This window comes from Lonchura striata, chromosome 6, assembly GCF_046129695.1.
Source record: "Lonchura striata isolate bLonStr1 chromosome 6, bLonStr1.mat, whole genome shotgun sequence".
Classification (NCBI taxonomy): Eukaryota; Metazoa; Chordata; class Aves; order Passeriformes; family Estrildidae; genus Lonchura; species Lonchura striata.
This window is the reverse complement of record NC_134608.1, coordinates 22,355,610-22,377,251: the sequence shown is the minus strand read 5'-3', so window position 1 is coordinate 22,377,251 and position 21,642 is coordinate 22,355,610. Positions and strand designations below refer to the sequence as shown.

Sequence of the window (21,642 nt, the reverse complement as noted above, 5' to 3'; positions counted from 1 at the left end):
TTAGACACTATACTTTTTTAAACCAACAATAAAAAATACGTTTTGCGGTTCTTAAGAAGGAATTAAATCCTTGCATATAATATTAATAATAATTATTAAAATATATTTGTTTTAATACTAATTAAAATTTATTATTTTAATAATATTTATTTTAAAATAGAATCTAGAAAATGTTAATATGTACAGGAAATACATTTTGCCAAGTGACCAACTGCCAACACAGATTTTGCAACAAAAATCTTGACAAACTGGGAAATGTTGGCCACTTTGGAAAGATCATCTTTCGGTGGAAAGGAAAGAAGCTAGTTGCAATCTGATAAGTCTCTCTTTTCCAATGGAATTCCCATGTAGAAAAAAAATCTTTGAAATAGCTTGAAACCTTTGATAGAGTTTAGGTGGCTCCAGTGCCTAATCAGAGGTCAAGATGTCTGCTGGCATGATGACACTGGTAATATCTGTTTGGGAGTCACCTTCAGAAGGCTTTAGCTCATTACCCCAGCAGATCTGTGTCCTCTGATGCCTGTGACCCTTCCAGAATTGCCTTGCAATTGCAGTCAGTGCCCCTTCACGTACAGAATATGTAGGGGTTTGAGATTAAGAATCAAAGCACATTAGAAATGCTGGCCAGTTTGCACATTCAGAGGGCTTTTCTCTTCTTTTCCTAGTCATTCCTGAAAACTCATTACTGTTTCTTGACTACTGCTGGACACTGAGGTACATTTTCACAGAAGCTGTTGTGGTAGGGGTTGGTATGGACCCCAGCCAGCAATCAAGCCCCAAGCAGCAACTTGCTTACTCCCCCACTAGCACAGTCAGGGAGAGAACTGGAAGGGTAAAAAGCTAGAAAACTTGTGGGTTGAAATAAAGATCATTTAATGGGGAAAACAAATGCCACACATGTAAGCAAAGCAAAACAAGGAATAGATCCACTGCTTCCCATGGCAGGCGGGTGTTCAGCTGTCTCCAGCGAGCAGAAACCCATTACACATAATGGTGACTTGGGAAGACACACACCATCGCTCCAAACATCCCTCCCCTCCTCCTGCTTCCCCCACTTTCTATAATGGCCATGATGTCACATGGTGTGGAATATCCCTTTGATCGGCTGGTGTCATCTGTCCTGGCTGAGTCTCCTCCCAGCTCCCTCGCAGCTCAGCGGTACGGAAAGCAGAAAAGGCTTTGGTCCTGTGTAAGCCCTGCCCAGCAATAACAAAAACATCTCTCTCCTATCAACCCTGCGTTCAGCACAAATCCAAAGAACAGCCACTGGAGAGACCATAACTCCACCGCACGCCTGAGCAACACGGGAGCCTACAGCAGCACAGGCCGCCGCCCTGGGGCCCGCCGAGGCTGCCGGAGCGCCCAGCCCCGCGGGCCCGGGCGGGCAGTGCCCGCGCCGGCCGCCAGGTGTCAGCACAGCCCCGCCGCCGGGCCCGGCACAGCGCGGCACGGCGGCCTCGCCCGGAGCCGTTCTCACGGAATCACGGAACGGCCTGGGCTGGAAACCGGCTGAAACAGCATCTACTGCCGTCCCCGACGTTGACAGGCACATCTTCCACTAGGTCAGGTTGCTTAGAGCTGCATTTCACCTGGCCTTAAACACTTCCATGGAAGGGGCATGCACAAGTGCTCTGGGCAATCTATTCCAGTGCTCACTACCCTCACAGCAAATAATTTTTTATTGGTATCTAATCTGAACACATTCTCTCTCAGTTTGACATCATTTCCCCTTGTCCTGACACTATATGATCTTACAAAATGTCTCTCTCCAGCTTTCCAGTAGGTTCCCTTCAGGTAATGGAAGGTCACAATTGGGTCACCCTAATGCCTTCTCCTTTCCAAGCTGAGCAGTCACAATTAATTTAGCATTTCCTCAAAAGAAAGGTGCTTCATCCCTCTAATTAACTTGGTGGCCTTCGTTTGGACTCACTCCAACAGTCCCATGTCCTTCCTGTGCTGCGGAACCCAGAATGCAGGTGGGGTCTCACCAGAGCTGTTCTCCCCGCAGCTGTGAAGCACTGCCAGCAGGAGTGTCATTTGAACTGCTGTACCATGTTCCGCCAGCACCCTGCTCCAGCAGCTGCTGTGGCTGTGGCACATTTTGTGCTGGACTCAGTGGGCCTGTGGTTGAGGAACTGAAGATACCTGACAACTGCTCCATACCAGTGTGACAACTCTGCCATTGCTTGTTGGCCCACGTGTGATGTCTCACTGCTGCAGGACAGTCTTAGTATCTCTTGGACCCACCAAAGTTACTGCAGCTGATCCACAGACCCGAGTGTAGATATTATGCATTTCTGTGGCTGTTGTTTAAAACACATCATGTCCTAGGATATTCTTCAGTGGCTCCAAGTCTGTTGACCAACTGTTCACCATTCCCTGGCTATGCCAGTGAAAAACATCTGTGCCCCTCTCTCCCCCTCAGCCCCAATAAATACTTTTTTGTATTTTTTTTTCAGCTGAAGAGGATATGCAGACTTAGAATTAAGGCCAGAGAGTTGTGAACATCCAATGATTTTATATTTTCACCAAAAAAAAGAAAAAAATTTCTTGCATGACACACAGTTATTGTTACGTAACAGAAAACAAGATTTGCAGCATCCCAGATTTTCCTTTGAAATGAGCCTCCTGGCTTATTAGCTGGCAGATGATCTAAGGTCAGTTAAACTGGATCAGGAGCGAGAAGTTTCTCACTTGCTTCCAGCATGGAAAATATGGAGGAGAGAACAATGGGATCTCAGGGTACCTGATGTCAGAGAGTGAAGGTCCTACTTCACTGTCCTTACAGCACTGTTTGTTGTATAGGAGAAGGGTACACTTTGGAGTAGCACATACATCCTGTTCAGTATCTTTGCTGTTTTCTTCCCACAGTGTCTTGGGCTTGCATATGTTAGACATGGATCTTTACCTTATGCAAAGTGCTGTTGTGCATTAGTCACAAATTACTATTCTACTTAGGTTTGCACAGAATCAGATGCCCAACTAAACTGATTTGTTCAATTATCACACTTAAGTTTCTAGACTAGCTGCAGCCGTCAAAAATCTTCTGTAAGAAAACAACATAATCAAATAGAGATGGAAACTGGCCTGCGGCAGGTGTCACTTTTATTTATCTGTGTGTCCACTGAAACTCCAGAGCAACAACAATGTGGCTGCCAGATTGTACCTTTATACCAGGAACAACCTGCAGGGAGATTGGATGGCTTCTTTCAGCTGAAGAGTTTGAGACCACATTTTCATTCTAGAAAGGCTTGATAAATAAAAATTACTTATTTGGCCAAACACAAAATCAAAAGAGATTGAACCTCTAGGAAGGAACTAGATGCAACTTTCTGTCCTACTATGTGGCCTAATGCAACTAAAATTGAGAGTGAAGATTTTGGTCACAGGCAAGCAGTGTGCTAGAGGGATGTAGTTGCAGTTTGTATTGTGCAGATCTCTGAGCATTCTCAGATCAATAAAACTTTTTTAAGCTTGGTGGCAGCATTTGTCCCCTTGCTGGGAATTCAGGGATAAATTCTGGTAAGACACTGAGCAGGGGCGGTCGGGGAGTGGAACATGAATTGCTCTGCTGATCCTGCACCTGTGAAATGGCGCAGAAGGAAATGGTTTGGCTAGCATAAATTAAGGCAGCTCTGAGACTCATCTAACATACCTCAGGAATTCAGCCTGCCAGCACAAAATTAGACAATGTAAAAAGCTGGCTAAACACTACATATCTCCCATAGCTTCTGAGAGTGACGCAGCCAAGTGACATTGTCAGAGCTCTTCAATATTAGAAAGAAAATTCCACTGTTTAAGTAATATGTTTTGAAAACACAACATGCACACCATGGTATTCAATGTGTTAGCTAGTTTAGATGGACCTTTGGATGTCTTGCAAGGAAAACAATCTTTTTGTAATTAATCCCTTCTAGCAGAACAGATCAAATTCAGACTGATTTCCTAGGCACCATCACAATGCTTAAGACAACATCACTAATTAGAATCTTTTATGACAAACTATCCCAGCTTGTTTACAGTGAAGACCTTTGATCTCTCTAGCTGAACTGGCCTATAGATTTTTGGCTTTTAGTTGCAAAGGAGAAAACTCACAGGCTGCCAAAGCAGGTACGCTGATCCTAGTCTTCCTCTTTTAAACTTAGATCAATAGTTCTTTGTTCCAGTAGCTTCCCATCCACACAGGGAGTGTTCAGTGTGTATCAGTGGACATGCACCCTATGCAAAAGTGTGTCTTGCAGCCATGCATGAAATCAAGTATCATAGGACTGGGAGCATGCAATGTACAAGGTACTGCTCAGTGCAGCTAAGATGCTTCAGGCCCTTCACCTGAATCTGTTACAGCAAAGTTACAGAATCTGAAGAGATGATGGAGTGAAAATTTGCAAGGACAAAATTTAATTTTTTCAGCATGAAGCAGCAGATTCAAGTTAATTGACTGGTGCTAATAGTTTTTACAAGACACTAGTAAAGGTCAAGATCATAATAGACATTTCAGCTCCTGAAGATTTATGTTACAGTTGTTCTTCTTAAGAGGGTGAGTCCTTATCTGTCAACAATACTGATGCTCTTCAGTAGTTTCATAATCCAGAGAGCCCAAGCAAAAATATTTCATTCTGAATTTGGCCCAGCAGAAAATTCAATCAAGCTATAGTTCATGTGTTTGTCACCCTCTTTCTTGTAGACTGCAAAGATGGCAGCCATACACATGCTACAGACCTTACAGGTTGTTCTGGTAGCCCTCTCTCTTCCAGACATTTCATGAAGACCTTAGTTACCTCACTGACATGCAATTAGCTGTGCAACTCTCAAGGGATAAATATGCCAGCTTTCATAGCTTTATGGTTAGGGGGTACCTGATCATGTTACAGAAGGACAAGAAAATAATGTTTTGCCATGTAACCTTATTCACAGGACCCCCCTTTTCAGAAACTGAGTATGGGCATTTCATGGTGGTCTCTGTTTCCATCTGGGGACAGGACGAAGTGGTCATATAATGGAGAAGGTCTTCAGGATATGATCCTCCATAAGGGACTGAGACTAGCTCTAACCATGATGTTCCCCTAGAAGGGAAGATCAGGCCATTTCAACCATCCTCTTTGCCGGTGGTTTCTCCCCAGCCCATCTTTCTGTGGCTCAGCAGCGGCAGCCCGGTGCGGGGGCTGCGGCTCAAGCAGCGAGCGCAGCTGGAGCCGAGGGCGCTGCGGGGCGCCGCGACCGGCGCTGCCTCGACTCACCGCGGGGGCAGCGACGTGTCCCTGCGCAGGCTGCTGCGGGCACGCCTCTCGCCTTGGCAGCAGCAGGAGCCTGCTTCTCCTCCCTAGAGCTGCGCCTCTGCCTGCTTCTCCCCCTCCCCAGCGAGCAGAGGGCGCTCCGCCCTCAGAAGTGGGACCTCGGCACATTCCTGGGATGTAGCTAAACCACACGCACACATGTGCACACCCTAGGAGACAAAAAACCCGAGCTCCAAGCTGCGAGCTGGGCAAAGGGTGGTTGGAAGCTCGGCAAGGCAGGCAGGCAGCAGCCGGCGAGGCGCGCAGGGTGCGGGAGCGCGGCCCCGCAGCCCGGCGGGGGTGGAGACAGACACAGGCGGAGTCAGGGCTCAAATTCTTGAACCTTTCACATCCTTTCTGTAATTTGAAACATACTTGTTCCCATGCCAGAACCTTTTTTTTTCTTTTTCTTTTTTCTTTTTTTTTCTTTTCCTTTTTCTTTTTAAAATTCCTTCCTTGAGGCTGTGGAAATACATTCAGAGGGAAAAAGAAGAAAAAAAAAAAAAGAAAGAAAGAAAGTAAGAAAAGAAATGAAGGGAAAAAGCAAGCTCACTATTTATCCGAGGCTCCAAAACAAAACAGAGAAACGTGAGAGCCCGGCCCTCCCCAAGCACAACTGCTCGCGGGCTCAGATTTCCTTTCGGAGGGGTCATGGCTGCTGCAGTCACGGGTTTGAAACGCAGCTGGTCCTGCCTGCAATAAGGAGAAAAAAAATCCCTGCTCTTCTGCAAACGGCATTTGTCTGCTTTCGCTTCACAAGCTCATTGTGTTCAGACGAAAGGAAGCCATTTGCAAAACGCCTGGGGCACTGGATCCCCGTCATCTTCAGTGTGTCATTCCCCCTCACTACTCCCAGCCCCTTCTATCCACCCTCCCAGCTGGCCTGGGAGGGAGGGGACACATGCATGTCCCTCTCGTGTGCGCTTCAAGTCACATACTATAAGCACTTCAGTTTATCTCAGACAGTTCCCATTATTAGTCTGGGGTGTACACATATCTCAGGAAAACTGGCTAAGGTACTGTCTGAAACATTTTGCATGTCCCTAATCACCCAAAAGGCACAAAGCAGCATGGAGTAGCACAGAGCACTCTCTTGCGTCAGCTGAGCCATACTACGCACCCCCTTCCCCCTGGGTAAACCACAGCAGGTGATTGTGCTGGTGCAGCAGGTATTTTTGTTTGCTTTGTGTAAGGAAGTAACAATTACCAGTGACAATAAATGCCTCCTCGAGTCAGAAGTGACCTGAAGCTCCAGTTGCACAGAAGCAGTTGCAGTGCAGCTGCCTTGCCACTGCTGGAACAGGGCTGCTGAACTGACAGAAGCACCTACCCCTCTTTCCTTCACTCAAGGAGTCACACCCTGGTCTTTCAAACCAGAAAAACAAGGATGAGGAAAGAAGCTTTCATGTTTCACTGCCATTATCATTGGTCATAACTGTGTTAATATGCTATCATGCTGTTTACATGTGTATGCATACAGATGGGTGTGAACAACCTTTAAGAAGGCATGAGATTTTCTAGGAGAGACTCAAGTGGGCACATGTACCTCACCTGAAGCAGCTGGATGAGTGCCTCACCAGGAGTCACCTCTGTACATGGGGAAGAAGCCATCCAGAGGGAAGGGCAGTCCAGAGGATACAGTCCCTACATGCTGTACTACTGTCACAGCCCCTGGTCTGCAGAGCTGAGGCCAGTTGGGGAACTTGGAGAGTATTTATGTTTCCTTGGATGTATAGCTAGAGAAGAAGGTACAGTACTCTCTAGAAGACAGAGAAGGGGAAGATACATTTATTTATTTTATTGGAAGAGACAGTGTGGCATTTCACCATTTCCCCATAGCCTTTCAGCCATGTGCTCCAGGTAGGAAAGCAATTAGGTTATGCCCACTGGGGAACTCCTCTTCTTCATCCAGCTCCTGGCACTACAAGACACCACACTGATACTTTGCAGATTGGCAGGAAACACCATGAAGCCCATGTGTGCTTAAATACTTCACATTACACAGCAAATGCTGTTCTGGCTGCCTGAAACACTGCAACATTTGGGCTCTTTCTCTCTGAGAAGATAAAGCATCCTCATAGTTTAGCTGTGTTTATCCTGAAACTCTCAGGACAGTCTTTGTCTCTGAGCTGGTCATTTGGAGCTCACAGCTTCTTCTGAATGTTGCCCTCACATGGAACCCATCATGCTCAGGGTATCCCTACCACCACTCTGTGTTCATCCTTTGCTCTCAGCTTTTTCATCAATGCAACTGTAGCTGAGAGTCTTGGTAATCACATTTCTATCGCTTTGCAAATAAGCCTTAGCTACAAACACAAATGCTCTGCTGATTTTTTCTTAGGCGTCATGGATACTAAGGGGTTATTAGTGCTCTATTCAAGCCTATGTTGGTAGTCCCCACCCTTCTCTAGATTGTTATGCAAGCCCAGTTAGAGTTGCTATTAAATATGAGACAAGACCTCAGTTAAATATGTATTAAGTTACAGATTTCTAGGGTGTTACCAACTTTCTAGAGATACCACATGTGACTCACTGAACTAGATGATAGACTATGAAATAAGTTATTTCATCTGGTCATATTTATCAGAGCAGGTTTGTCCTGCCTTTTTTTACAGGGATCACTGTCTCATAGGTAGCAAGCAGGTGAAATGAAATCTGTTGTTACAGGTATTGCTTTCTGCAGTTCATTTTTACTGTATTCCACTCCCACATACCCTGATCATACCCTGATTGGCTGACATGAAACAATTCAGTCCCCTCTGATGCAAAGATTTTGGAGGAAGACACCTAGATTTTTTTGGTCACTGTTCAATGGACAAATTCTGTCGAAAGGACTCCTATCCTAATCCAAATGGTGTTTTAAATTATGGAGAAAAATCAGCACTTGTCATTTTTCTAGAAAATAAAATGTCCTCTTCCTCCTTGGTTGCTTCCCTGTACCCCTCACAAGTCCCAGGCACCACCGTCTGTGAACCTCTGCCAGAGCTCCTGCCCTAAAACAAACCGCATGCCAAAGGTAAGTGGGCCAGAGCCTTAGCTGCAGCTTGTCACTGTTGGGATGTTGGGCACTTCTAAAAGGATAGTAAGTCCTTCAAAAAGGTAGCTGAAAATTCTCCTTACATAGGGAAATCTCTGCCAGATGCTGGCTAAGACAGGCGTCCTACCCATCTGGCCATACTGCAGAAACAGGTGGCATTTAGGCCACAAGCCAAGAGCTCCTTAGCTATTCAAACTGGGGACATTTGTATCCTCAAGACTGAAGGTAAGTAAGAGAAGCTCTTATCTTTCTTTGTCCCTGTATCAGATCCTAGTCTTAGGGCATGTGTCTGGGATAGACATGCCAATAGCTGCAGGCAGAAGAAACCTTCTGTTTTATAAACACCAGCTTCCACCCAATTGTCTTTTATATACTATGCTGGATTTTCATTGGTGAAGTGAGTTTGAAGAAGGGAATAGGACAGTAAGAAAATGCAGCTCACAGTCAGAGGCAGTGAAGTAAAGACTAACATGACCTCAAAGAGCTGAGACTCTCTGATGACAGAACTTTTCAGGGGTTGAGAGGGGACAGGTTATAACAGGCTGGCTGCAGTCACAAAGTGCTGGGAGATGGAGGGGTGAAAAATTGGGAGCATATACTCTTCAATTACTTCAGTCTCTGCGCAAAGGAGTGCACACAGCTTCATGAGGGGTGAATGCAGTGAACTGCTGTAGTAGATTTGTCTTCTCTGCTAACCTCTAGAAACCAGTTCCCTTAGAAGAGATAAGAGCACGTAGGCAGACTTGAAATGAGGACAAGAATCCTGAACTCAGCATGACTTCTAATTGCTTGTTCCAGACACAGCCTGTGACTCCATTCCAGGCTCTGGGAAGTCCAAAGGACAATTTAGCCACACAGGAAGGATCCTCCTGCATCCTTACATAACACAGAAGTAAGGTGGTCTCTGGGTGACAGCACAGCTCAGGATGGCAGGGATTCTTGACCCTTTAACACTGATTTGCAATGAAACATTTTGGCTCATAAGTCTGTTTCTCCCTCTGATTTTATCTTCTCTTTTAGAAAATTATGCAAATAAAGCTAAGCTGCCTCATAGCTTGTGGATATCTATACTATACTAAACTGCTCTCTAAGGAGAGGAGTAAAAAAGAGTAGATGACTAATATATGTCTTTGCAAGGATCTGTGTTCATGCCAGGAAAAAGTATGATCCATAGTCCTGCTCCAGATCAATTCCCCAGCCTGTTCCAGTCAACTGTGACTTTTGTTAATGCCTGTCCAGGGGCTAGAAGAAGACAAGGCCAGCGGTTCAGTTTGCTTTGACAGGACTGAGCCCTGCTTGAAAACACTAGGAAACCTCCTGAGTCAGCAGCTCACTTGCTCCTACTCTTGGAATAGCTGAGATTCCCGGACACAGTAACTTGACTCTACTTCTGGCTCAGGGCAGCCACAAGCTGAAAGGGAAAAAAAAAATCCCTCCTGGCCCATTAACGAGGCCTATTCTGGGTTCAGGAGAAACTAGTCTGACTGATGAACTCCCCTGGCTCAGGGGCTCTGGCTGGGGCTGGGAGAGTTATTCTTTCCTTATTCAGCAGACAGGAGGATGTTAATGGAGAGCATATGGGAGGGGAGGGAGTACTGTGGATATTGCTGGAGGACAGCCAGACTGCATCAAAGCCCCAAGAAGCCTATTCTCCATCCAGGCAATACTAAAACAGGCCATGGAGAGACGAGAAATCCAGCTGTGATACAGGGGAGTTAGGAAAAAAGCCCTCTGCCTTCCCCAGCTTTTTTACTCCCACTCCTGATGGGACAATGGGGCGGTACTGTCACACAGTACTGTAGGCATGGTATTCATAGTGGAAGCCTTCCTGGGGAAGAGCACACTTCAGCCAGGCACCCTGTCCTGAGAGTCATGCTACTTCAGGGAAGCAAGAACTGCCTCTGTGCTTGCAAAGTGCCATATAATTTATGGTGCTATAGAAATGATGAATTACAACAGTCCTGCAGTTTAGAGATGGAAAAGCCCAGTTAACTCCTCCAGCCCATCTCCTAGAGCTGATGCAGTACAGTTGCCTCTCACACATTTCCATGTGTTTGTCTGGACATGTTTAGAACAAACAAGCAACTGAAGTTAATTTATTTTTCACTTCTTAATTGTACTTTAAAAATAACCCCCAATGTGATTAAGGTGGATTACCCAGCCACTTGGATATGTCAAGAAGGATGGAACTGGGTGCATCAGAGGTAGCCCACATCTGCCTTACCTTAAAGATAAAATGGAGGACTGGCTAGTGAAGACGATCACAGTTTGAACTAAGAAACTTGCCATTAAGTAGGAGGGCAGCTAGAACCAACTCCGGTAAAAATTAGGTGTGTCCTTTTTGGCTCCTGACAATCTTAATGTAGCCCTGACTGAGGCAGATTTTGGGCATCCATGATGCTTGACCTTGCATCATTCACCAGATCTTAATTAACTAAGGAGTCTGACTTGTTTACCCTAGTGAAGGGTATATAATTGCAATCTATAAATAAATACTTCAGGGGATGAACACATGGGGAGGAGAAAAAAGCTATTTAAAGATAAAGGACAATGCTGGCATAAGAACAAATGGGTATGAAGTAGCCATGCATACATTTAGGCTAGGGATTGTCAGGTTTCTAATGCTGAACACATTGATACTCTGTGAAGGCCAATTAAAGAGTTTAGTAAGGCCAAAAGTCAAGCTGGTTCTAAGAAGCAGCTAAACACATTTCCTCTGCTGATTGTACAAAGTGTCCAGCTATGCAAGGAAAGGAGCTGGGCTTGGGAAACCCAAAAGGACCATCCTGAGGCATTCTGGGCTGCAGTAAGTATAGGATGAGTTCTGGCTAACCAGCTGCAGGGCCCAGAAGGAGCAAGGTGGGGAAAACCAGAAGACTAATAAAACCTGAGAAATTTCAGCTGCAGCTTCATACTGCCTTCCAGTACATGAAAGGGTCTCAAAGAAGAATGGAGAGGGAATTTTTTACAAAGTAATGTAGTGGCAGGACAAGTGGCAACAGTTTTAAAGTGCGAGAGGGTAGGTTTAGATTGGCTATAAGGAAGAAACTTTTTACAAAGAGAGTAGTGAGGCGAGGGAACAGGGTCCCCAATCCGTGGCAGAGTTCAAAGACAGGCTGGAGCAACCTGATCTAGTGGAAGGTGTCACTGTCCATAGCAGTGAAAGGCAAAATAAATTAACAAATTTATTAGTTAATAAAGAGGAGTTGGAAGTAGATGATTTTTAAGATCCCTTCCAACCCAAACCAATTCTATGATTCCATGATGATTCTATAAAGCACAGCAGGCAGATTATAAATCCAGGTAACACTGAAAACTGAAATTAACCCCTCTCCAATGAGTAGGCTGGCTGGCTTGGTTTAGAGAAGTTTATGGGGACAGGAGGAGATTATGAACAATAGGCAGGAAAAAGTATCTGTGATTTGTTTGTGTGAAAACCTAGGCAAGAGCAAAGAAGAAAAAAAATAATGATTGGTTTTCCTATAAGCGGTTGAGGTAGGGAAGCCCTTAAATTTTATTTTACCATCCTCAGAGGCAAGATCTCCTTGAGCCAGAAAACCTTAAGCCATGAGAAGATCTTGTCATGTTCTCCAGTGAAGTAACAGCTCAGCTTGACCTCAGGCTGAGACCAATACATGGTCTGCATTCAGTAATCCTTTTCTGTGAAGTCATTTGCCAAACAGACAGTGGGTGTCTTTCCTGCAAAACAGAATATGAAAGACCTTGACCCTTGACTAATGAATGTTGGAGAGGCAGATGTCCAAATCTTAGCTGTCTTATCCAACTGGAAGCTATAACAATAAATCACATACTCCAGTTTACACCACTAGTGCAAACAAGATAATGGACCTTGTACCAGAGAAAGATCTGTTGTAATATAGCATTTTGTTTCATCCTGTTCCTGCTGAGAGTAGACGGACAGGCAGAAGAGAAGACACAACTATACAACTGGCACAGACCTCTCATACTGAGGGAGTTTTCCTGTGGGAATCTCCTGCCTGTTTGAGTTCTCTCTATGCTCTATAACCACTGCAAAGCAAATTTAGCAGAGAGCAGAGAATCCTTCTTAAAATGCCTTAGGGGGGACAGAAAATACGTTATAAATGGAACTGCAGTGATGTCTCTTCTAATTCTTGTAATCTGTCACCTAGCTGTGGCAGTGATAGGTACTTTAGAAACCCACAGACAGTCTGAGTGTGATTTGATCACATTAGTGGTGGCCTATGCATCAAGAGATTCAGAGGTTTTATTCAGAAAGGCATTAAAATAAAGATGGTTGTGCTTTCAAATCTCTTTTGTCTGGAGAGAGGTTATCTCCTAAGGCTGGCTTTACTCCTGACATTTCTCATTCTTTGCTTTTCTTTACAGATCAGAAATAGAACATGAAATGCCTTGTCTTGCTATTTTCATCATTCTGCAGCCAGTCTCAGCATGAATCTGAGGCTATGAGGATGGGAGGTGATGAGCTGAGTCAAGTCTGAAATATGGTTCCTTGCACTAGAAGGATATAGACATGGTGTCTATGTAAGTCACCAGTTCAGGTTTTCTTGGTACTAAAAGGTGATGACTGTTATGCTCTGTGAGAGTTGTTATGCTCTCTTGAATTGAGGTAGAGGGTTTCCATCTAATTACTAGCTAACTTTATGCAGTAGTCTAGGAAGCTGAGAACTGAGTGAATGAAAGCACCAACATGTTCACAGGGGAAGTTTGTCCTGTTACTCCTTGCATTTCCTGGCTGAATGAAGCTTTGATATTTTTCATCCTCCATGTTTAAACTTCTTGGCCTGGTAACCCTCATCAAGTTGAATCAACTATAAAGATAGGAGAGAACATGAGGGGGAAAAACATTTTCCTTTGAGGGAGGGCTTTAATTTTAGATGCCAACCAATAGATTTTTTTTCCTTTGACCTCCAAAAACCAACAAGAATTTATTGGTCATTTTCTCATTTTTAAGTGACATTCTAATTTTCTTCACAAAAACATTTCAAACTTTGAGGACCTCAGTAAATCTCTAAAGCACATAGTGAAAAGTGTTCACTCAGACTATAAAGTTGTAACTCTGGATTTGTACAATTCATGCTTATGGTCAGTCATGGCAAGCTTTAAAGAACCTACCACTTCAGGCATCGTGAAAAGGCAGTAAATCTAGATTATGCATTGAAAGTGCTTAGGGAGTCTGGGTATTTATACCAATGAAATGCCAAAATATTTTACTGACACGATCCATTTTTTACATTCTTTTACTAGCAGTTAATTTTTTTATGTGTATATATATATATTTTAATGATGACAGTTAAATTTTGGCTATTATTAGTTTGCAACTGGTTAGGCCTTCTCTCATCAGAACAGGAGTCTGAACAATTTCACGCATATGGCACCTTGGGCAGAAGATACTGGAAACCATACAGATATGAGCATGGCCTAGGCTGAATATAGTTAGAGATACCTCTTTGGAAGCTCTCCAGATGTCATACACAGAATTCCTGGCTGTTTCCATAGCAGTGATTCACTGGGGTGCTGCTGCTAAAGAACCTGTGTCAGCCCCTGGTGTCTTCACACGGGACCAGAGCTGTGAAAACATGAAGGAGAAAGGGGTGACTCCGTAGGGCATCTTTCTTCTGCATCAGAAGCACTTTAAACCACTCAAGGGAAGCAGGCAGTTAGAAATATAAACCGAAGTGTCTGTGGGGTGTCCAACATATGTGGCCACTAAGAGAGGTCCATGTCAACCCTAGTACCCAAAGCAATGCAGTCATGTTAACATAGCACAGCTGGGCTTCTTAGCCTCCATTTTAAATATATGCACTGCACACAGATACTTTTATTTCCTGACCAAAATTAGGTCTCTTACTAATTTTGAGCACCTCTGTATGATACTGTTCGGTGCTACACAGGCACTTTCTACTTTCCAGTAGAAAATGTGCTAGGACATTTTATTTACAATAGGAAATCATTTAGAAGAGGCCCTATTCCTTTTGGATTGACAGTGAAGTCACACAAAATAGGTGTATAAAAGATTTAAGTATACATAACTAACTCAGACCAAGCTCAATGAAGCTGAAGGAAGAGTGGAAAGAAACATGCTCATGGAATCCAGATCCAGCCTCAGCCACTTGGTGACCCCACACTAGAAAAATGGTATGGAATTTCTGATGCTGTTTTTAAACAGTTCACAATGTTTCAATCCTGAGTGCAAGGGTCCCAATACCCTCACTTGGGTTTCCTCTCACCCTGCCCACAGCCCAGGACACCATTTCAGGTCCTAACCAGGAACATCACAGGACACTGGTCTCCAACTTCCATGGGGGAGCTGACATGGCAGCCCAGCCTAGGCCTGCCCCCATTCCCAGGGAGGTGCCAAATGCCCAAAATTGGGATTGCCTTGGTGCCCTTTGCTGGGGTAGTGGAGTGAGCCTGGGCTGGCAGGCCCTGCCCTGCTGCCCTTGGCTTTCCCTAAAGCTCCCTACACCCATCCCCGGGGACCACCAGCCCTTGCTGTCCCCTGGTGCTGATTCCTCTATGCTCAATAGCTGCTGCCAGGCTCTTTCCTACAGGTCAGGATGTTAAGAAGAAAGGTTGAACTCCAAAGATAATCAGTTAATGCCGCAAAGTAGAAAACTAATGACCATAACCATGGTCACCATCCTCCTCGTCAGAGCCCAGACTACATACTTAAAGGCATAATTGAATATAAAACATATACTTTAATTCCTGGCAGAAAGAGAAACTGCTTTTGGATTTGAAAGCCCAACTACCTTCTCACACCATGGGGAAGGTTTGGTTTTATTGTATTGTCTATTCTCTTCTCTAAACAGCTCTCACTTTCCACTTTGAGTCTTTCTAGCAAGTATTGATATGCTTCTTTCTTGCTATGAAAAGGATACCATGAACCTGTCATCTTTCAAACTGTTTCTCAGCTCACTTTTGCACTGGTGTCTCTGTGAGTTAGGTATGAACTCTAATAATTTAAAGATAGTTGATCCACTATGGTTTGTTGAACTTGCTAAGTATTTACAAGTATTTGACAGAGCAAGTGAGAAAAACTTAAACAAATTACATTCCTAGCTTTGCATCCTTCCCCAAGTATGATATGGTAGTTATGAATGACTTTACTACAAACCCCAGGGAACAGTTTAGGTATGAAGCAGTTTTGGGGAAAAAAAAATGAAATTCAGAAATTCAGATATTAGAAAACATTCGAAAACTCAATTTCTGCCAGATTATGGCACTAGAGGCCATGCAGTGAACCCTTCCTTGTTCTTTGTCCTTGACTGCTCCCTTAAGTCCAAGATGCTGAAATGAATCAGCAGATCAAATGGCAGATCATGACTGAGGCCCTTTCTCCAGGCAAAGGAGGCCCAGGCAAAGCTGGCCAGGTTTAAAGGGAGGCTTCAGATTTGCCCTGAAGATCTTTTAATACAATTCTGGGCCTTGCCATTCAAAAGTCAGAAGAACATTATGTTTACTTAATGTTATATTATAAGCAGATGCAGATGGAAGACAACTGTGTTCAAGACCTGCAGTATCACATAAATGTTTGAATCATGTGCTGATGACCCTGAGGACAAGAAGCCTGCTCAGGCAGCAAGAGAGCCACTAATTCTTAGGTGATGTAGTAACATCAATATCAACAGGCTCATGCTGTGGGAAGACAGCCTTGCGTTGTATCTCAGAGCATTCTGTGGGGCATTTTAAAAAATCCATACTGCAATGGAACAGAACATAAGGGTGCTTGTAAAGGATCTTTCTTTATTTTTAATTTGAGCCAATACAGATGGCACATATAGCCATGTGGAAGATTTCATTCTTTCCAGCTGGTTCTCATTACCATTTGCCTTCAGTATTTTCAAGGAATACTGTAGCTGCCATTTCCAAGTCTCTGTCAGACTTTCTTCCAGAGAGGGGGATTCAGGCAGCTTTAGTTGTTCCTTTTTTTTTGCAAAGAAATCAGACTTTTTCTCATACGGTGTAATAAGGGCATTGTGTCCCCAGGAGGGGCTAACTCTCATTTCCTGGCTCAACACTGGAGGTAGGTAACTTACAGAAATAATTCTGCAATCTGCGACTACTGTTGCACTCTGGATCTGGCATTCTTAGGACAAGGTTTGGAAATGAATTGCCTGTTTACAAAAGGAAACCCAGTGTAGTCAGGACTGGCTTGTTCTGTAAAGAGTACAGAAGGACTCCCACAGCACTACTGAAATAATAGGAAGAGTAATAGGGATTGCTACAGGAATGAGTCACAGGTGTGCAGAAAACCCAGAGGAGGCACTGATTTTGTCAGATGCACAGAGGTAGCTGTCACCTCCTCCCAATGGCCATTCGGAGAGTGGAAGGAGAGCAATGTATACACAGCCATCTTGTTTCTACTCAGACTCAAAAATCCTTGTTTGCAAAGTAAGAAGGAACAAAAATGTGTTGAGCAAAAGATTTAGTTTCCCTGTGTCTATGGGGAAATCAACAGACAATGGGAAGCAACATAAAAAGCACATACATGAAAGACTGTTATTTAAAACCAGTTGACATAGTCATTTTCAGTGGAATCTGGCTGGCTCTAGCCAGTATTTAATTCAAAAATTCTTCAGGAATGAAGGTCTTTTGCAGGCCAGCTTTATTTGGCTGGGGTTGGGTTTTGCTTTTTCCCACATCCCGCCTGCTGAAGTTAGAGGTTGATGGCAGGGAGCCTAATTCCTCTGCCTCTTCCTGTGCCGGACACAGCCAGCCAGCATCACCTCTTTGTTAAATTGTCTGCTAGAACTGCTGTATTCAAAAGAGGCTGGTGTGAGGCAGGGAAGGAACAGGATCACCTGATCTCCTTTCTGAGAACAGACCAAAAAATTATCCAAAGGATGATCCATAAGGAGTCGAAGAAGTTAAAGAAACCACATACAGTGGGTTATATATGGTCCCATGGCAGTAACAGCTTTCCTGTTTGATAACCCAGAAGCCATTAAGAAATGGCTTCTCTTTGTAAAAAAGAGGCTTTCTTACACAGCAGACAACAGTGGCAAAACACTTGTTCCTAGAACTAGACACAGAAACAATGTGACAATTCTAAAGAACATTTTTGAAGCACTGACCCCCAAAAAATACATAGGAATTTTCTATTCCATAAGAAAAGTACGGTTGAACAAAGGGCTTAGAAACTTAGAAACTCTGCCTTTATGAATGAGGGATACAAAAGTGAGTCCTGCTCAAATGTTCAGCAACACATAACAGATAGGAAATACACAGCAGGCTGGTGTGGTTGAGCTACTCCCATGAAAAGCCTCTAACATGAAAACAGTAAGATAACCAACCCAAAGCCATCCTTAAATCAATAATACACTCCTCTCTCTTGTACACCTCACTTGCTTTCATTCTGTCTCCTGGGATGTTCAGCCCAGGTCTGCTAAAACTGAGGTATTGTCTCTTGTTGACTCTGGCAGGCAGGGGGGCAGGGATCAGCTGATATGGCAACTCCAGATGTGCTTTTTCTGTTCTTTGAAACTGTTCATCAGAAAAACAAAAAGCTCTCAGTTGCCATGGAAACAGTATCTCTGGCACTGATGTACTCAGTGGGCGGCAGCAGCTTCCTGGCTGTAGAGACACCCAAGACCTGGTACTTTAGCAAGCTACTCACTGCTGAGCATGCTCTGGAGCAGAGGGTTCAAGCTTGGATGACAGGCAGGACTTCCCCGAGGTGGCCAAGAAAATGAGAAAGAGGAGGATCCAAGCATCTGTGTATTTGGCATCTGAAAAAAAAGTCAAAGCGATGTTAAAGTGAATTTGGAGTTAAGGAAATGCTGTACAAATCCCTGAGAGGCAGTACACAGAGAAAGCTGGTAGCTTCTTTTGAGAGGAAAACATTTCCAGGGATTTGAATTATTGTGTTTATAGAGATAATACTAGGAACAGTGGAGAAAATAAGCAAGATCTTTTTGCAGATGGAGATTATTATTTTTTCCAGGAAAGCAGTGAAAGCTCTATCTTTTGAATCACTTAGAACTTATATCTGCACTCAGTAAAGGAAATGATCCTCTGCTGGTCCCCAGGAGACATACGAAATGAGACCAATTAGGATTTCTCCAGCTCTAAATACAAGGACTGTGCAAAGACATACTTTATCCTTATTATGTTTGAAAGTGAAAATGAATAGTGTGTTCCCCAGCTGAATTAAAATCAGGGCTTGCATTATGTAAAAAACCAGAGAAGATGATCTGTTCTGTCCTTAAAATCTCTGAAAACATGACCAAAACTGATCAACTGGGAATAACTGTTATGGAGGCCAGTCTTAGCAGTGTCCAGTTGATGACATTTCAGAGAACAGTTAGAATAGCAGATAATCCATCTGGCCATGAGTACATTGCATACTACAGGGAAAGAAATTTCACTGAACCAGGGATGCAATCTCAAAAATACAAAACTCTTGTGTATATTGTATTTATCATATCTAATTACCACTCTCTTCCCAGGCAGATATTGCTACTGATCAGAGATTATCCAGACTATTTTACAGCCTAGATCTTATAAATGGACTACTTTCATTTCTGGTGTAAAATGGTACATCCTAACTGAACTCACAGAAATTACTTGAATTATAGCAACATTACTCTGTTTGGCTCTGAGGTGGGCAGTAGGACAAGCATCCACAAAGTGTACAGAGTAACTTCACTAAAAAAGATTAGGCCATAGGATTGCTACAAGAATTGAATTCTGGGTTGTCCCATGACACAGAAGTAGATGTGACCTGCTGGATGTGCTCACAAAAGCACTGGAAAAGGTCTGGACTTCTGCCCACTCTCATCTACATTTTTCTTCCCCAACCAGTTTTGCTTTATTACTGTTCAAGAAACTGAGAACGGCTGCTGATAGGAAGAAGCCCTATTAGCAGAGACACCCTCCTGGAGGTGGTAAGGAATAGACATTAGGCTGCTGTCTAAATCATGCAGCAGTCTAGCTGGCCAGGGCTTATTCCTTATGACATCTGCTTTCTGAGGTACTGCCATCCATATTAGATTCCGTCAAAAACCATTTTGCCACCAAGCTGAGTAGCTTCCTGGGACATGTGTCACTGCAGGGGGCCCAGCATGTCCCATCCTTTGTCCTGGAGAGATGACATCCATCCTAGCAGCAGGGACTGGTGGGACTTTGTCCAGAAGCATTGGAGATCATTTCCCCATGGAGATACTCTGCATTTGGGTGGCTAAAATGGAACAAATCAATAATTTGCCACTGCAGAGTTGGAAATGCAGACACTCAGGATGTTTGCTCTGAAGCAGTCTAACTTAGGAGAGTGTTCCTATCAGGGCTGAGACGTAGAGGTGTCTGAGTGGATGATACCTTTTTAGATGAGTCCAAGGGAAATATATCCTACAGGATAGGGCATGGAGAGTTCAGCAGGTGGTAAGGAGTGACCGCACAAACCAGTGCTATCTTGGGCACACGATATAGCCAGAAGACTCATCTGGTTTTCAAAATTGAAATTCCTTTTCTGAACCTAAAATAATACATGGCTCTATTGGAGAACCATGTGTTAATTGGTATTTCAATTTGACCAATTTAATTTAGCTTCCTAAATTTTACATATCATAGATGGTTGGATGCAGCACCCTTCTACTTCAAATGTTGCATAGCATTACTATGCTCTGTTAAATAACTTCCTTCTTTCTTGCCAGAAATAGCTGTGTTTCAATAGTAAGTAAAGAGATCTTAACATTTATAGTTTCTAGAGCTTCTAGTTGGGATTGCTGAAATGTATAAACATAAACTTGTTTTGATTTTGCTGTCTGGAGAAGCAGGTATTAATAGGAAGGAGGATCCAGTATGGTCAGTTTAGCCAGTGCACCAGAACCTATCAGATAAAGGATATTTTTGCCCATCTACTCTCCCCTCAATGCTTTCTGCTGATCTCTGTAGTTAGATGATCTGAAACACACTACTCTGGAGCCTAAGGAAGACAGGATACTTCACTAGTGCTGTTGTAAACTGTGTTTTAGGCTCTGTGACAGAATATTGAGTTGGTTTAGACCTTGAGCAAGCTGATGGTGTTCCCCTTTCTTAGGAGTCAGCCCACTCAATAGCAATGGAGGCTGAGGGACTAGTCAGAGTCTCTGGCAGGCTGACTGGGAGGGTATTGCTGCTGGCAGGAGTGTCTGAAGCAGTGAATGTGCCCAGCATGCCAGTGATCTGTGTTCACTCGTACAAGGGCTGATTTAGCTCAGAGGTGGTTCATAAGACCTTGGCCCCTCTCCAGCTCTAGCCTTCTCCCTTCTCTCAGGAATAATAGCATGGGTTAAAAGCAGAAGGATTGAAGAAAGCACAGCCTTACTTAGCCACACATGGAAATAAAGAAATGTCTACAGCAATATGGGGAATTAACGGAGAGGAGGTAAAAGGAAATAGGGAGATAGAAGAGGGAGGGAAGGAGAGGATGACAGGGGATCTTTTCCAGTCCTGCTTACAAGGTGCGGGATAATTCATGGGCCTTGTTTACACTGCTCCAGACCACATCACAGACATTCCTGGTTAATGGCTTCCATCTGGAGCAGCCATGTGCTGCCCAGCCTCCCCCTCACCACTCTGCCAGCAGAGGAGTGCCTCCATCCAGACCTTCCAACCCAACTAGCTCTCACAACTGCTGTCACTGAGGGGATTGGTGCATGTGTTGTCTGTCCCTGAGACATTGTTGTCACATTTCCATGACCCAAGATAAGGGGGCTGGGATATACCTCAGAGAGCGGAAAGACCCATTAATGTGGGGCCCACAGGATGTGCTGGAAATGCAGTGCAGGGATACCCAGTCATTCTGCATAAACTCAGCCTAGGTCCAGCAGGGATTATTAGCTCTGGCTCAGCATCAACCCTACTGGACCTGGGCTGCTTCCCAACAGGACTGCTCAAGTGTCTCCACATTGTGCCTCCCAGCACTCTGAATTTGGGAGAGTTTATTATCTTGGGCAGAGTGCCAGATATGAGCTGCGTTTCTGCATCTCCATAGTGCTTGAACTAAGTGAGTTTCACTGTGCTCAGAGCATGGTGGAAAGACACCTGCTTGGCTCTAAGGGAGTCCAGCTCTGGTCAGGCTGGTAGTAAGCCAACCCTGGTGAATCCAGCAGGATTTGTGTGAATTCTCTCATGTGTCTTTGCACCATGGTTCCCAGCCCTCACAGCCCCAGCAGCAGGGTTCTGAAACAACCCCACTGGTTCTGCCGAGGCCAGGTCTATCAGGTTGGGATCTACATTTGGCAGAAGTGGCAAAGCTGCTCAGAGATCTGAACAAGATCTGGAATCAGCAAGGCCACAGTCACACAGTGCAGCACAAAGCCTCCATTTCTGAGTCCTGCCAGACCT

General features: G+C 44.2%; 1 long non-coding RNA gene across 2 annotated transcripts in view; it reads right to left on the bottom strand.

Annotated features, from left to right (window-relative positions):
• Positions 1 to 21,642, bottom strand: part of LOC116183725 (uncharacterized) — a 55,838-nt gene that overhangs the window by 16,626 nt on the left and 17,570 nt on the right. Inside the window, exons 2-5 of one of the 2 annotated variants that reach the window (XR_013340099.1) lie at positions 17,933 to 18,044; positions 13,757 to 13,879; positions 6,825 to 7,033; positions 5,700 to 5,735 (exon numbers count right to left, since the gene is read on the bottom strand). This is a non-coding gene — a long non-coding RNA (uncharacterized LOC116183725). Of the gene's footprint in view, positions 1 to 5,699; positions 5,736 to 6,824; positions 7,034 to 13,756; positions 13,880 to 17,932; positions 18,045 to 21,642 lie in introns of those variants that run through there. The other variant, XR_013340100.1, reaches the window with a different exon arrangement.